This window comes from Equus asinus, chromosome 8 (genome assembly GCF_041296235.1).
Source record: "Equus asinus isolate D_3611 breed Donkey chromosome 8, EquAss-T2T_v2, whole genome shotgun sequence".
Classification (NCBI taxonomy): Eukaryota; Metazoa; Chordata; class Mammalia; order Perissodactyla; family Equidae; genus Equus; species Equus asinus.
The window spans coordinates 18,885,385-18,899,018 of NC_091797.1; the positions used below are offsets into that span (position 1 = coordinate 18,885,385).

General features: G+C 45.4%; 1 protein-coding gene across 4 annotated transcripts in view; it reads left to right on the forward strand.

Moving 5' to 3' along the window:
* Window positions 1-2,869: 2,869 nt before the first annotated feature.
* ADGRF5 (adhesion G protein-coupled receptor F5) overlaps window positions 2,870-13,634 on the forward strand; it is a 102,380-nt gene continuing 91,615 nt past the window's right edge. For 2 of the 4 annotated variants that reach the window (XM_070514797.1, XM_070514800.1), the window contains exon 1: window positions 2,915-3,355. The gene's annotated coding sequence lies outside the window, so the exon portion shown is untranslated. Of the gene's footprint in view, window positions 3,356-13,634 lie in introns of all 4 variants that reach the window. The other 2 variants (XM_070514801.1, XM_070514803.1) reach the window with 2 other exon arrangements.

A 13,634-nucleotide genomic window follows, 5' to 3' on the forward strand; every position in this document is an offset into this window, starting at 1 on the left:
AGCAAAATATTGAAGAAAAGAGAGTTCTGCCACTGCAAATTCCCAGTACAATTTACCATATCCACAGATGATCACCTGACTTCTGTTAAAAGATCATTTTCAAAAAGGCAAAATCATCACTCTCATACGACTATAAAATAAACATGTGACCAAAATTTTATTTAACTCACTAATTAGTGAGTGGATGGTAAGATGATGAAGCTGTTCAGAGAAAAATCTCAAGAGCAGATGTATTTATATGGACAATCAGGAATGCTGGACTGAATTTACTAATAGATGCAAAACTGGCTAATATCCTATAGAGCACTAAAATGCAATGTCTGGATAATCGTTTCTACAAGGTGGAAATCAGTGGCATCTCCACTGGAGAAAATTAATTCGTATTCTATGGACAAGAATCATTTGCATTACTGTCAGTTTCCACATCTTTCAGAATTATAAAATAGTCAAAGATAATCAAAGGTGTAGACCCCTGGAGATTCAGCTCCTCACAAAGGATCTGCTAGTCAGCTCCACATTCTGTTGACAGGACACGCAGTCACGTTCTCCCACTTTAAAGGCTTTCACTACGTTTCTTGACTATTCCATTTTCAATGGAAGTAATATCCATTAATGAGGAACAAAATTGAAACTCCATGAAAAAAATTCAAACTATCGGTTTAATAAATATCTTTGTCCTATTACAGATATACGCATGTATTAAGCTACAATTAATTGCAAAAACTAGATATTCAGACTCATGCACATTTAGATTATCTTTATAGACGTTAGATTATGAGTCTCTGTTACTGTCGCTTCTACTCCAATCAGACAGCCTCAGCTGGGGCTTCCCAGCCAAATATAGCTTCATCCATACACGAAGTGACCTTTTGGTTCAGAGGAACCAAGAGAAGTGGCCAGGATACACACTCTAAAAAGTCGACTAGTAACACTGTGATGGAAGTGTTCAAACCCGTTAAATGAAAAATGATTACGTCATGTTAAAAATGTTGTCAATCCAAGCAAAATGCAGAAGCTAATTTCTGTGTTGTCACAGCAGCACTGTGGCATGGCCCTTGATCCCCTTCTACCCTTTGATTTTTAGAAAACACAGATTTGATTTATCAGGGAGCGTAGCAAAGACCTGAGGGAGTCAGGCTTCTAGACTTTGCTAGAAGAAACTTCTAGCAGTTTCTAGAAGAAACTACTTCTAGAGGAAATGTGGCTCTGGGTAGTCATTCTCCTCCCATCCCTAACCCTGCTGTTTTCTAAGGGTTGCTGGGTCTTTGTGCTTCTTCCCACCTCTCCCTGCAGTCTTTACCTCCCCTTCCTATTCCCCTCCCACTCTCCTCCCGCCCCTTTCCTTCCCGCTCTCCCATTTGGCACGCCCTGCTTCCTCCCCTCTCTCTTCTCACCTCCACCACCGTTTTCCTTCACTCTTACAAATTTCACTCCTCCTTCCTGTTGGCTTGTCTAAAGCTTCATTTTCTGAACAGAGGTCATTTCCTACTCATAATATAGTCCCTACGAGAACAAGAACATACAACACACAACAAATGGTGGCGTTTCGATAAATATTAAACAACAGCATGGCAATATCGCCTGTGAAATTGCTCCACTCTGTCTGCCAGAGTTTAAACTCTAAAACCACAACAGCAAGCTTATGTTTTCCTCTGGGTCATTTGTTTCCCTTTTTCCAAAAAGGAGAATAACTGTAATTAATAATGCTTCTGCCGCTAACACTAAACTTACACAGATCACACCCTCCTGGGTCCTAGGGCTAGAAATGTAACGCTGAAACAGACGCAGTCCGTGACTTTACAGAGTCTACGGCAGGGGACGGGGGACAAGTGGGCTGATCTTCACCGCTTTGAGTTTTGAGTATCACGAGAGAGATAAGCACGGTTTGCTAAGGAGGAACACCAGAAGGGGCGTTTTGAAGAAGACGTGTGTGTCCCTGTGGCTTTTCTAGTTGGCTGCATATTTTCAATCTGTGTCATGTTGAGATTTACTGATTTATAGGACTGTGAGGAAAAATAGCGAGAGGGGAGATGATGTTTGGTTCTTTTGAATTTGTACATTCACATAAGCATGGGAATCATAGGATGAAGATTGCATTTGTGAGAGATTGCTCTGCTACAGGAAGAGAATGGACTGGAGGTGAGCCGAAATCAGCCAGGAGACCACTGGGGTGATTTTACCTCAGTATGTGTTTGTGGTCTGTGCCTGCTCACACCCACAATCCAGCATTTCTCTCCCTTGCACCAGCTTCTGAGTGCCCTACTGTTCAAGGGTTGACCGTCACCCCACAGAACAAAATGGCCATAGTCCAGGCCTCTTGAGAACTCAGTTGATTAAAACCAACACACCTATCCTTCCAACCTTCTTCCTCTAGCCGGGACTGGCTTCACAGATGTACAACCCACACAGCTGCATAGAGTCCCGTACTCAGAAGGGCCCCTACACTTGGTTTAATGTTTTGCTGTCACCTTCTTGAGATCCTAAATCTTTGAATGAGTGGACTTACATTTTCATTTTCCACTGAGCCCCACAAATTATATAGAGGGTCCTGCTTCCAGCAATCTATGAATGGTGGCCTTCAGATAGTTCTTTAAACCCTAGGGCAAATGGCCTGAGGACTTTAGGAGTTATTCCGAGATTAGACACAGAGCATCTTCAGTGTTTTCAAAGACAGAGCCAAGAGGGTCTTGCCCAAAGCTGGCGAACAGACTCTTCTCAGGCCTGTTTTGACCTGCCTCTCACCAGCGGCTCTGTAGCAAGACATCTGGACTGTGGCCAGAGAATGCTTCAGCTCAGTGGAAGAGGATGAGGGCAATCTTGACTTTTGCACAGTTAAACACTTGGAGAAACTTGAGGAAGAAAGCACTCGATGGAAGGCAAAGCTCGCTGGCCCATCACCTCCCAGTCTGCTGCCCTGCTCATGCTCCTTTTCAAGGTTCTTAGCATGTTTATTCTCTTCTTTCCAGTGGCCAAAGGACAAGTTTAAATTTCTTATTTCCTCTAGGGAGCCTGGAGAGAGGCAACAGGCACCAAATACAGGAAATCATGTGGAGAGGATCTCTTACTTATTACAGTTTCCCATATTACTTCCCTTCCTCCAGCCTCCGCCCCCACCTCCAGCCACCCTGTGTCTCCCAGCTTTTTCCTGCAGCAGAGAACAGAAGGCACTTCACCTCTGCTCCCTAAGGTCGGTGTGAGCCCCGAGGATCTGAAGTCTGGTCTCATGAAACCCCACCCTCCTGTAGCTGTGTGATTGAATGGGAGGTCACTGAGCTACGTCTCACATAAGAGGTTCTTGGGAAGATCTCCAGCACAGGGTTAAACTTCAGGAGCCTGCACACCACAGAAAAGAAAGGTAGGTCCTCGCGTTATTTTGTTTTGTCTTGTTAAATGTGAATCCGGCTGCTCTGAAGAAGATGTGTGCGTCCATGTGCCTTTTCTAGTTGGTTGCATGTTTTCAACTCATGTCGTGTTGAGATTTACTGATTTATAGGACTGTGAGGAAAAAGAATGAGAGGGGAGATGACATTTGGGCTTTTTGAATTTGTACATCTTTGGATAAAGAATGCCAACCAGCATGGGACATAGAATATGAGCTGATTCTTATTGTCTTTGGAGGGAAAATCTTATTAGAAGATGCATTTTTGGGCTTCTGCAGAAAGGAAAATTTACCCCCTGCTATTTCTTTTCAACGCTGTAGACCCCTACCATGATTTATTTATTTATTTTTACTCCTTTCTGAGTTTTTCCTTTCGGTTAAAGATGTACTAGAGTTGACAGAGGATTTTCTAACAGGAATAGAAAGAAACGTTTCTAATATAAGGTACGGATGAGTTGTAAATAAATGAACAAGCACTTTGTCCAGGATCTGGTCGACTTCCATGTTATTTTCCAGAATTTTCTATGAAACAATTGCTCTCCCTGAAGTTTCCTGAAATTAGATTGCAAGTAGTGACAATGTATGTCAAGTGATGACTGAGCAGACTGATTTAATTTACTCCGTTGTGATAATTGTCTGTTGGGATGATGGTCATTCCCTAGCAAGTTGCTGGTTTTGGTTGCTATTGGGGCTCAAGATGATGTGTTGACTGAGACCTGGAGAGGGGTCAAGTCTTGTTCAAATAATTCTACAAATGTCTCTGAATTTTTTTCTTGCCTCTTATGTTTTTATTGTTTTGTTTTTGTCCTCACAACCAGCCTTTCTTCTAGGAGAAATGTTTTCTTGTGACTTCATAGAATATCAGCCAACTTACACCTATTTGTTGAACATTGACTATTCTTCCCTTGCTTATTTAGTTTAGATTCTCAAAACTTCTTGCCACGTATGTTCTTTTACCTCAGCACAGTCTCCTTTCATTTCATCCTCCACAATCTGCTATAGGGCTCTTGGGAAAATGCAATTCTAATGATGTTGCTCTCCTCAGTGAAATATTGCCATTGCGCCTCATTGCTTACAGCCTTGCTGCCTAAAGGATAGTCCTGGAATCAGCTGCATCAGGTGTGTTGACAGCTTGTTAGAGAAGCAAATTCTCCAACCTCTCCCCAGACTTACTGAACCTCCATTTAACCGGGTCTTTGGGTGATTCATACACATTAAAGTTTGAGAAGCCCCGACTTAATGATGGTAGACAAGAGCTTCAAGGTCTGCTCCTTATCATCCTGTCCAGCCTCACCTCTCACCACCTGACTTTCCAGCTGTACCGAATACCCTCTACTTCCCTAATATGTGGGAGCTTTAATGCTTACCGGTGTCTCTATGTGCTGTTCTCCCTGTCCGGGATACCTCCATTCATCTCCTCCTTCCAACTACCTTTGCAGCCTGATTTGCTCCCCCTCTGCCCCACTCATCCAGTCCACCTCATACTAAGTACCCTTCAAGTCTGTGATTTTATGGCACTTGGTGAAATTCTTCTGTCATAGCCCTTAGTACATTAAATGATGGTTTCTATGGTTATTTTCATCCTTGAGGAGTTATTGGTGTTTGATTTCTGAATCCATAGTGCTTGAAACAATGCTGGGCATGTAGCTTGTGCTCAATCAATATTTGTTGAATTTATGAATGAATAGATATATTGTCTGAAGAACCCAAATTAATTACCAGATTGAGTTCTATAGTTTGGAGATATCCAAGTAGATTGCCAATCCCTATAACATTTCTCACACTCTCCTTATGAGACTTTGTTGGGTTCATTTTTTCACCAAATATTTTGAATATCTACTCTGTGACATAGCTTTTAGAATCTATTTCTTTAAGTCTTTGTGGATAGCCTCTCCCAGTGTATGCCCCTCCTTCTCTACCACTTCGAGTCAGAGACTTACTCACTTTTCAGCAAATACATACTGAGCACCTTCCACATACTGGGCACTGTGCTACACGCTAGGAGTAGAAACGCAAATGACACAGAGGGGTGAGTATTGTCCCCATGCACCTCCCATATAGGGGACCCACTCTTTATTATCCTCCAGCCTGTTTCTCCCCAAAAAGCAGTAAGGAAAACTGAAAAGTCTAATCTCTAATAAATGTTGGCACATCCAAGTAAAGACATCAGAAGCTTGAAGGCAGTGTGATTGAGTAGAAAGCAAGCTGGGCTGTGCTTCGGGGTCTGGATTTAGTCTTGTACCTGCAACTCACTTGCCATGCAAACTTGGGCAAATCCACATCCATTCTCTGAACCTTGATTTTCTCAAGTGGTGAACAAGACAGAGAGCTACAAGGAAGAGAAGCCCCTGCCTTCATGAGTGCACGATATGAATGCGTATCTTCACAAGAAGACGATATCCAGGGAGCCTCTGCCCTCCCTTGTCTCATGCTGCATGCTTATCTGAAGGGAAGTGCTCGTAGTTCTCTGAGTCAACCTGCAAAGAGATCTTAAAGGAGTCATTTTATTTCTATGCCCATGTGCTCAGCCATAGACATTAATGTTGTCCTTTGCTACCTTCCATCGAGCACAGTCTGACAATGGCTCCCAGGGAGCAGTGCCCTGCAGCTTAGAGGAATCTTCTCGGCATTAGTTGTTGGGTGTGGAGCTGGTTTGAAGTAAGGCAGCTAAGGAGGGAGGCAGTGTCATCCTCAGGCAATCTCTGCTTTTGGAAGGCAGACAGGAGATGGGAAAGAAGGAGCTCTACCAAGTGGTGCAGGAAAAATCTAGAAGCCTGTAGACATAGAGCCAGCCATTACACTGACCCTCACCATGGCACGGTTATAAGGACTCCCTTTCTGACTACATATGGGTTTTCTCTTTTCCCACCTAAAGATTTGTGACTTACCCGGATTTCACATGGGATATATGTTGAGGCAGGCCACAGTACCTTGTCCCCAGGCTTTGCATGGCGTGTGTGGACAGTTGGAAGAAAATAAATACTTTCTATTTGTTCTTCAGACATAACCACCAGACTCAGTCTGAAACGAACTGTTTAGGCTCTCTCAAGCAACCACTCTTTCCCTTTCTGAACCTCTTATCTTGCTCCCTCATCATCTGAAGTTTCCAAATAAGATGCCTCCTGGACCTCCCGAATTCCTCTTGCTGCCTGTTGCTCGTGCATCTCTTTGCCTCCATGCTTCCTGCATGCCCACCTTGTCTACAGGGACCTTTGAGCAGCCCAAGTGTTTCTGCTGGTCATTTCCTAACCTCTCAAGTTAACATTAGTCTCTATTAGTAAGCACAAGTTGTAGCAACAAAAGGGATGTTAACTTTCTTGGGATGTTTCTAAGAGCCTGCCACAGATCTCAGAATGTATCTGACATCAGTCTTGGCTCTACCTGGCTCCACATTTCTTTTTTAATCAGATGCATGTGGTGGCCTAGAAAGAGATGGACCTGGTTTTGAATCCTCCATCTCCCATTTCCTTTCAGAAGTGGTCTTATCTTATATCTTGCCAAGTTTTAGTTTTGTTTCTGAAAATGCAGATACTATTTAGCACACAAGGTTACAGAGAAGATTAATTAGCTAAAATACCTAATATGTTGTCTCAAGAAATACATCAGATCTTAGAAAAGGAGGCTAGCCAAGATGGTGAAAATGAGAAAATTGTCATTTGCAGAATAGTTGAAAGAACCAGGGGATATTTGAAGCAAGAAGTCATTCTTGCAGCACGTGAAGGCTGCTTTCAAATATTTAAAGGCTGCTCTATGAGGGAAAAGAGGTCACCAGAGGACCAACAAGTGGCAATTACAGGGTAACAGGTTTTAGCTCAATGTGTGGAAGGATTTACCCACCATCAGAATTGTCTAAAGCTGGGTGAGCTGCCTTGTGGCGTAGTGAACACCCTGTCCCGGGCAGCGTGCCAGCACCCTGGAAGACCATGACCTGAATGTTCCCAAAGGGATGCCCGTGCTGGGTGGAGTCCGGGCGATGACCTCAAGGTCCTTCCCGCTCAAAGCTCCAAAAGTCTGGTGATCTCAGGGTCCCAGCCTGAGCCACCAAATGATGGTCTGCGAAAAAAGTCATCCACTCGGAGAGTGATCGTAGCTGCCTCTTTACTAGCTAGCCCTACCTATTTCCTGGGCTCATTTTAAAATAGGGTCTTTGAAACAACAATAGAGTTAGGTTGGACTTCCAGGAAAAAGCAAAACAGAAATGAGAACAATGAGGTGGGAAAATTCACTCCAAAGTGCTCTTCTTAGGTAACTCTTTAACTATATCGTAGGTCACTTCTTGCACCGACAACACATTCCTATTTGATGGAAAATTGGCACATTTTGGTACATCTTCAGCCAAATTAGGGTCAGGCAACTAACAGCAAGACTCAGAGCTTTGTCCCTGATTTCTGCTCTGTCCGTAAAATGGAAACACGACTGTATGGATGCATATTTTTAGCCATTCAGAAATCTAATTTTAAACAGTGCAAAAGAAACGGTTCTACCATCCTCTAAATCATGGGAATGATGAGTGGGATTTTTTACTTTTGGGGAGAGAAGAGAGCTGGCTGGAGCTGTCTGCCTGCTCTGAGTCAGTTTCATCAGTCATTGTTTTCCACCCACCTTTCCTTTTCTGCTAAATGAGGCATGTTAATAATAGCTCTTGGCCATCTGAGGACCTGGAGATTTCTAGAGAAGGGAGAATTCAGCTTGGGTGGGTCCCACATGCATCATCCACTGCTCCAGGCTGCCCAAGGTTCTTTGCTGATCCTTCATCCCGCGAGGACTTGGAAGAACTGGGTGGTCTTGCAGTTTTGGACCCTCACATCTTTCTGCAGTTGATTGAGCAGCATCTTAGCTTGCCTTTGCCTTCTTCAATCTTTTTCTGAAATCCCGGGGCAAGCAAAGCTGTAGTCTTTTCAATAGAAACGGGTCTCAGCAAGTGCTACATTTTGTCAAATCGAAGCAAAACCATGATATGTTTTGTTCTCCAGGTTTAACTAGGCTTGCTTTCTTAAAAACAAAAATTAAAAATAAAAAAGTCCCTTTGAAATGTAATCAACTGTGCAGGGAAAAATCTTAGAAACCCGTGCAGACTAGCATGTTTATTTTTAGATGCACATGGGCCAGCCCAGCATAGCAAAGCAACTGCCTAATGTCCAAACTACGGCCCTGGGAATTTCCTCTAACAAGCCCGTGTTTCCGCCCATTGTTACAGTACAAAGGGCAGAAGGAGGCCGAGTGGAAGGCTCATGGTAACCCCGCCTAGAGTGAAATCTGGAGCCTGTCATTCCCTCAGTCTACACGGTCCTGAGTGCTGGGGTCAAGATGGAGTTCACCTGCCAGCTCTGGGCAGATGCAAATGAGCAGTCATGTATGATTATTTCATCTAAAAATATCCCAGAGACCAGTGACGGCATTTCAGAAATAAAGGCTCAGCTTTCTATTTGTGGTTGAGGATCTGACCCTCACCTGTGCGGTGGAGCGGATTCTGGTCTAGCACAGAGACGGGGATGTCGTTCAAAGATCTTGGGCTAGATTACAGTTAATAAAGGGGTTTTAAGTATACTATAATAAAAAAAGCGTAAATGCATGTACACACAGTCCCAACACACACACAGTCACACACATACACACACTCGCACACACACAAATACATGTGAGAACAAGTGTCAGACACCTGAATCATCCAGATTTTTGCTATTACCCTGGGCCAGGTTCTGATCCTTGATTTATTCATCTAGGAAATGGATGCAACAGACCTCACATCCTATTAGTCTGGACATAATAAGGTACAATATTACAAGGAAACTGACCCAAACGAGGCTCTTGCTTAAGGTTTTGCATTTTGGTCCTAAATATGCTTTGAACTCCTTAAAAGAAATTACTGTAAAAATATTTACCTTCAAGTATCCAGGGGTTTTTGTTATTGTTTTTGGGTTTGCTTTTTGTTTTGTTTTGGGTTTTGTTGCCGTTACAGAGAAAGAAGCCTAATTTGCTACTTGATTGGCGTGTTTGACGAGCAGAATTTCCCAGGCCTTTGCCCAGCTCTGCCCGCTCCTGGGGACAGGCACTGCATTGTTACTCAAGGGTACAATGCTCTGGTAGTGTCTGGGGGTCACTAGGGAAGGTGAGGAGGAGGGTCTCAGGTCTGCACACAGCAGTCCACACCCGGCCTGTGCATTCCAGCGGCCCCATATGAGGATGCGGCCCCCCCACAGTCACCGACTGCAGGCACAGGAGACCTGCATGTACACCCGCCGGCCCTGAGCAGGCACAGGATGGTGGGGCTCTGCCGGCAGGTGCAGGTCCAGCCCCCACCCAGGTCTGCAGACACAGGAAAAGGTGTCCTAGCCCTTTGGTGAAAATGGGAGAATGTTAGTAAAAACGCCTTTATGGATTGTTTTGTTTGCAAGTGTTTATTATCAGACACCCCTCAGGGGTTCACAGGGCAGGTTGCGAATGTCCGAAGTAGAGCCTGGGAATTTCCTTCCACAAAGGCTGCGCTTCCTCTCTTTGTTACTCCTCAAAGAACAAGTGGAAGCATTACTAGAGATCCTTACTTAACCCTTTCTACTGGTCACGGCTCCTGTGTCCCCACATCGCAGAAAAATCACACTTCCAGCCTTCTAAGGAGCAGAAAGATTTCAGACTTGGCTTGCGTGTGTGCACCTGCAGGTTTGCGTGCGTGTGTGCTTGTGTGCATGTGTGTGTGTTGGGGAAGAAGAAACAGGCAATAAAGCAGAAAGCATTTCATGTTAGAAGTTTTTCATTCACTATCATATCATGTCCCCTATCATTGTTCAGACCACGTGAAATTTCTTCTTTCTTTATTATCATATGTGTTCCTACTAAAAACGTTGCCCCAAAATTTCAGTTCCCTGTGCCCAGGGCAGGACTCTTCTAGAATTACAGTTGTGTTCCCCTTTGGAGTCCGGTTGTTGACTAAAGCAAGAGTATGATGAGTTGAGACATCTTTCAATCAACCAAGCGTTATTTATTGAGCATATGCTACATACCTGAAGTCTACTCGGCACCAAAGGAAAGCAGAAGTTCTGCCTCCAAGAATCTTCCAGGACCTATGATATATTTAGAGATATACACAGGCACACACACTCTTGCATTGTAACTGAGAGTGCAAAGGAGCCGGATAACTGTAAAGATGAAACCCAGGAAAGATCAGAGGGGGGACAGGAACCCTCTCACAACCTGAGACTCTTAATATCCCCATCGACGCTTTCATGGTCTCCAGAAACTAGCAAGGTCTGGCACACACATGCACACACAGGCACACACAGGCACACACAGGCACACACGCCCATATGCACACACATGCACACACATGCACACACACAGGCACACACACAGGCACACACAGGCACACACGCCCATATGCACACACATGCACACACGCCCATATACACACACATGCACACACACAGGCACACACAGGCACACACAGGCACACACGCCCATATGCACACACATGCACACACGCCCATATACACACACATGCACACACAGGCACACACACAGGCACACACAGGCACACACGCCCATATACACACACATGCACACACATGCACACACAGGCACACACAGGCACACACGCCCATATACACACACATGCACATACATGCACACACAGGCACACACACAGGCACACACATGCACACACAGGCACACACAGGCACACACAGGCACACACGCCCATATGCACACACATGCACACACACTGGCACACACAGGCACACACGCCCATATGCACACACATGCACACACAGGCACACACACAGGCACACACACTGGCACACACACTGGCACACACAGGCACACACGCCCATATGCACACACATGCACACACAGGCACACACACAGGCACACACACTGGCACACACACTGGCACACACAGGCACACACGCCCATATGCACACACAGGCACACACGCCCATATGCACACACATGCACATACATGCACACACAGGCACACACAGGCACACACAGGCACACACGCCCATATACACACACATGCACACACATGCACACACATGCACACACTGTATACACACATGCACATGCACGCGTCCACACGTGAACATACAGATGTACACACATGCACACACAGGCACACACAGGCACACACAGGCACACACGCCCATATACACACACATGCACACACATGCACACACAGGCACACACTGGCACACACAGGCACACACATGCACACACGCCCATATACACACACATGCACACACATGCCAATACACATGCACACACTGTATACACACATGCACATGCACGCGTCCACACGTGAACATACAGATGTACACATGCGCACACACCTCACTCTCAGGAGACAGCTTTGCCTTCTCCGAGGAAATAACTCCCTAGGCCTCTCACCACCACCTCCACGAGAGTGTCTGCCTCCACACCCAGCTCTTCCTCCTCCTTGCCTGTCTCAGGGGAAGAGGCAGCCCTTCCCTGCATCCAGAGCTCAGCTCTCCTCCCGCCCTCCCAATGGCCTCACTGCACTCCTCTCCGATTGGCTCTTTCCCATTATCATTTAATTCTGCTTAGGTCCTTCTCATCTCTAAACAATACGAGCAGCAGCTCTTCCCCAGCCCCACAGCTTCCATCTTCCTTTTCTCCTCACCATGAAATGCTTGAAAGAATTATGGATGTTCATGACATCCCCAACTGTTCATCCAGCAAACCGCTCTGTCCTGCTTCCTGGTCTGCCCTCCCCGGTGTGGCTTAGTAAATGCTCTTGGCAGCATTCTCTGTGGCCTCTATGTCCCCAAACCCATGTCACTTCATTGCTGACAGCATTTGACATTGTTGACTACTGCCTCCTCTGGTCCTGTCCCTGCCTCCTGGACACCACAGTCTCCTGGCTTTCCTCCTACTTCTCTGGCTGCAACTTCTCAGTTTTCTTGGCATGCTCTTTTCCCTCTGTTGTTCCCTCACCTTCTCGAAGCCATGACCTGGATCACCTTCTCGAAGCCATGACCTGGATCACCTTCTCTCCTCCAGCTACATCACCTCCCTGCTGTTGTTTATCCCTCTGTCTAGAGTCCTCTTTTCTCCATTCTCTGTCAAGTAAACTCTTGCTCCTCCAAAGCCCATTTTATTGGTTTTTTTTTTTTGGAGGAAGATTAGCCCTCAGCTAACTACTGCCACTCCTCCTCTTTTTGCTGAGGAAGCCTGGCTCTGAGCTAACATCCGTGCCCATCTTCCTCTAATTTATATGTGGGACGCCTACCACAGCATGGTGTGCCAAGCGGTGCCATGTCCGCACCCGGGATCCGAACCAGCGAACCCCGGGCCACCGAGAAGCGGAACGCACGAACTTGACTGCTGCGCCACCGGGCCGGCCCCTCCAAAGCCCATTTTAAATGCCACCGGATTCCTTCCTTCTCCCACCCATGTGCAGAGCTGACCTCTCTTCTAAGCATCCTCACAGCACCTTTCCACGGCTCCATCACAGCACCTTTTGTATTCTCAGTAACTGTTCCTATGTGCTTCTTTCCTAGGATGTAAGGATGCCATCTTATTCACCTTTTTAGTCCCAGCCCCTAGCATAGTTCCTGGCACATTAGGTTTTCAATAAATGTTTAATAAAGAGTTGGGAATATAAAAGTGTCCTTTGACAGACATTTTGGTGAACTTATCCTTGAGCCTAAATAACGTCTTTGCTATTTTGGTAAACATCTTCCTCTATTTTATATGTGGGACGCCTCCACAGCATGGCTTGATGAGCAGTGTTCAGGTCACTCCCAGGATCAGAAGCCATGAACACTGAGCTGCTGAAACAGAGCATGCAAACTTTACCGCTATACGACCAGGCCAGCCCCTAACATAATTTTTTAAGTTAAACGATTCACATTTAGGCTGCTAACAATATTTCACCTTTTCTCAAGTTCAAAATCACAATTCTTAGCACTTCCTGTTTGAGTTTTCAATCCCTCTTTAAAAGCAGAAACAAATGACAACTTGGACTTGATGATGAATTTAAATTTCCCCTCAGGGAGAATTCTGAATCTGTCATGAATGACGCTGTATATTTGTGCCCCTGAATGGGGGTTGCTGTGGTGGAATAGAGCTAATATTCTGTCAAGGCCGCCACTTCACTGTGGAGCTGGCATTGCACAAACTTTCTGTGGCTGAACCTGCAGATCTTCTGCAGCCACAGAGATTGATCTGCCAAGTTGTCTGAAAGAGAACCATGGGGACTACAGGAGGATGAGCCTGAACCCTGAGTCAGTGCAGAATCCAC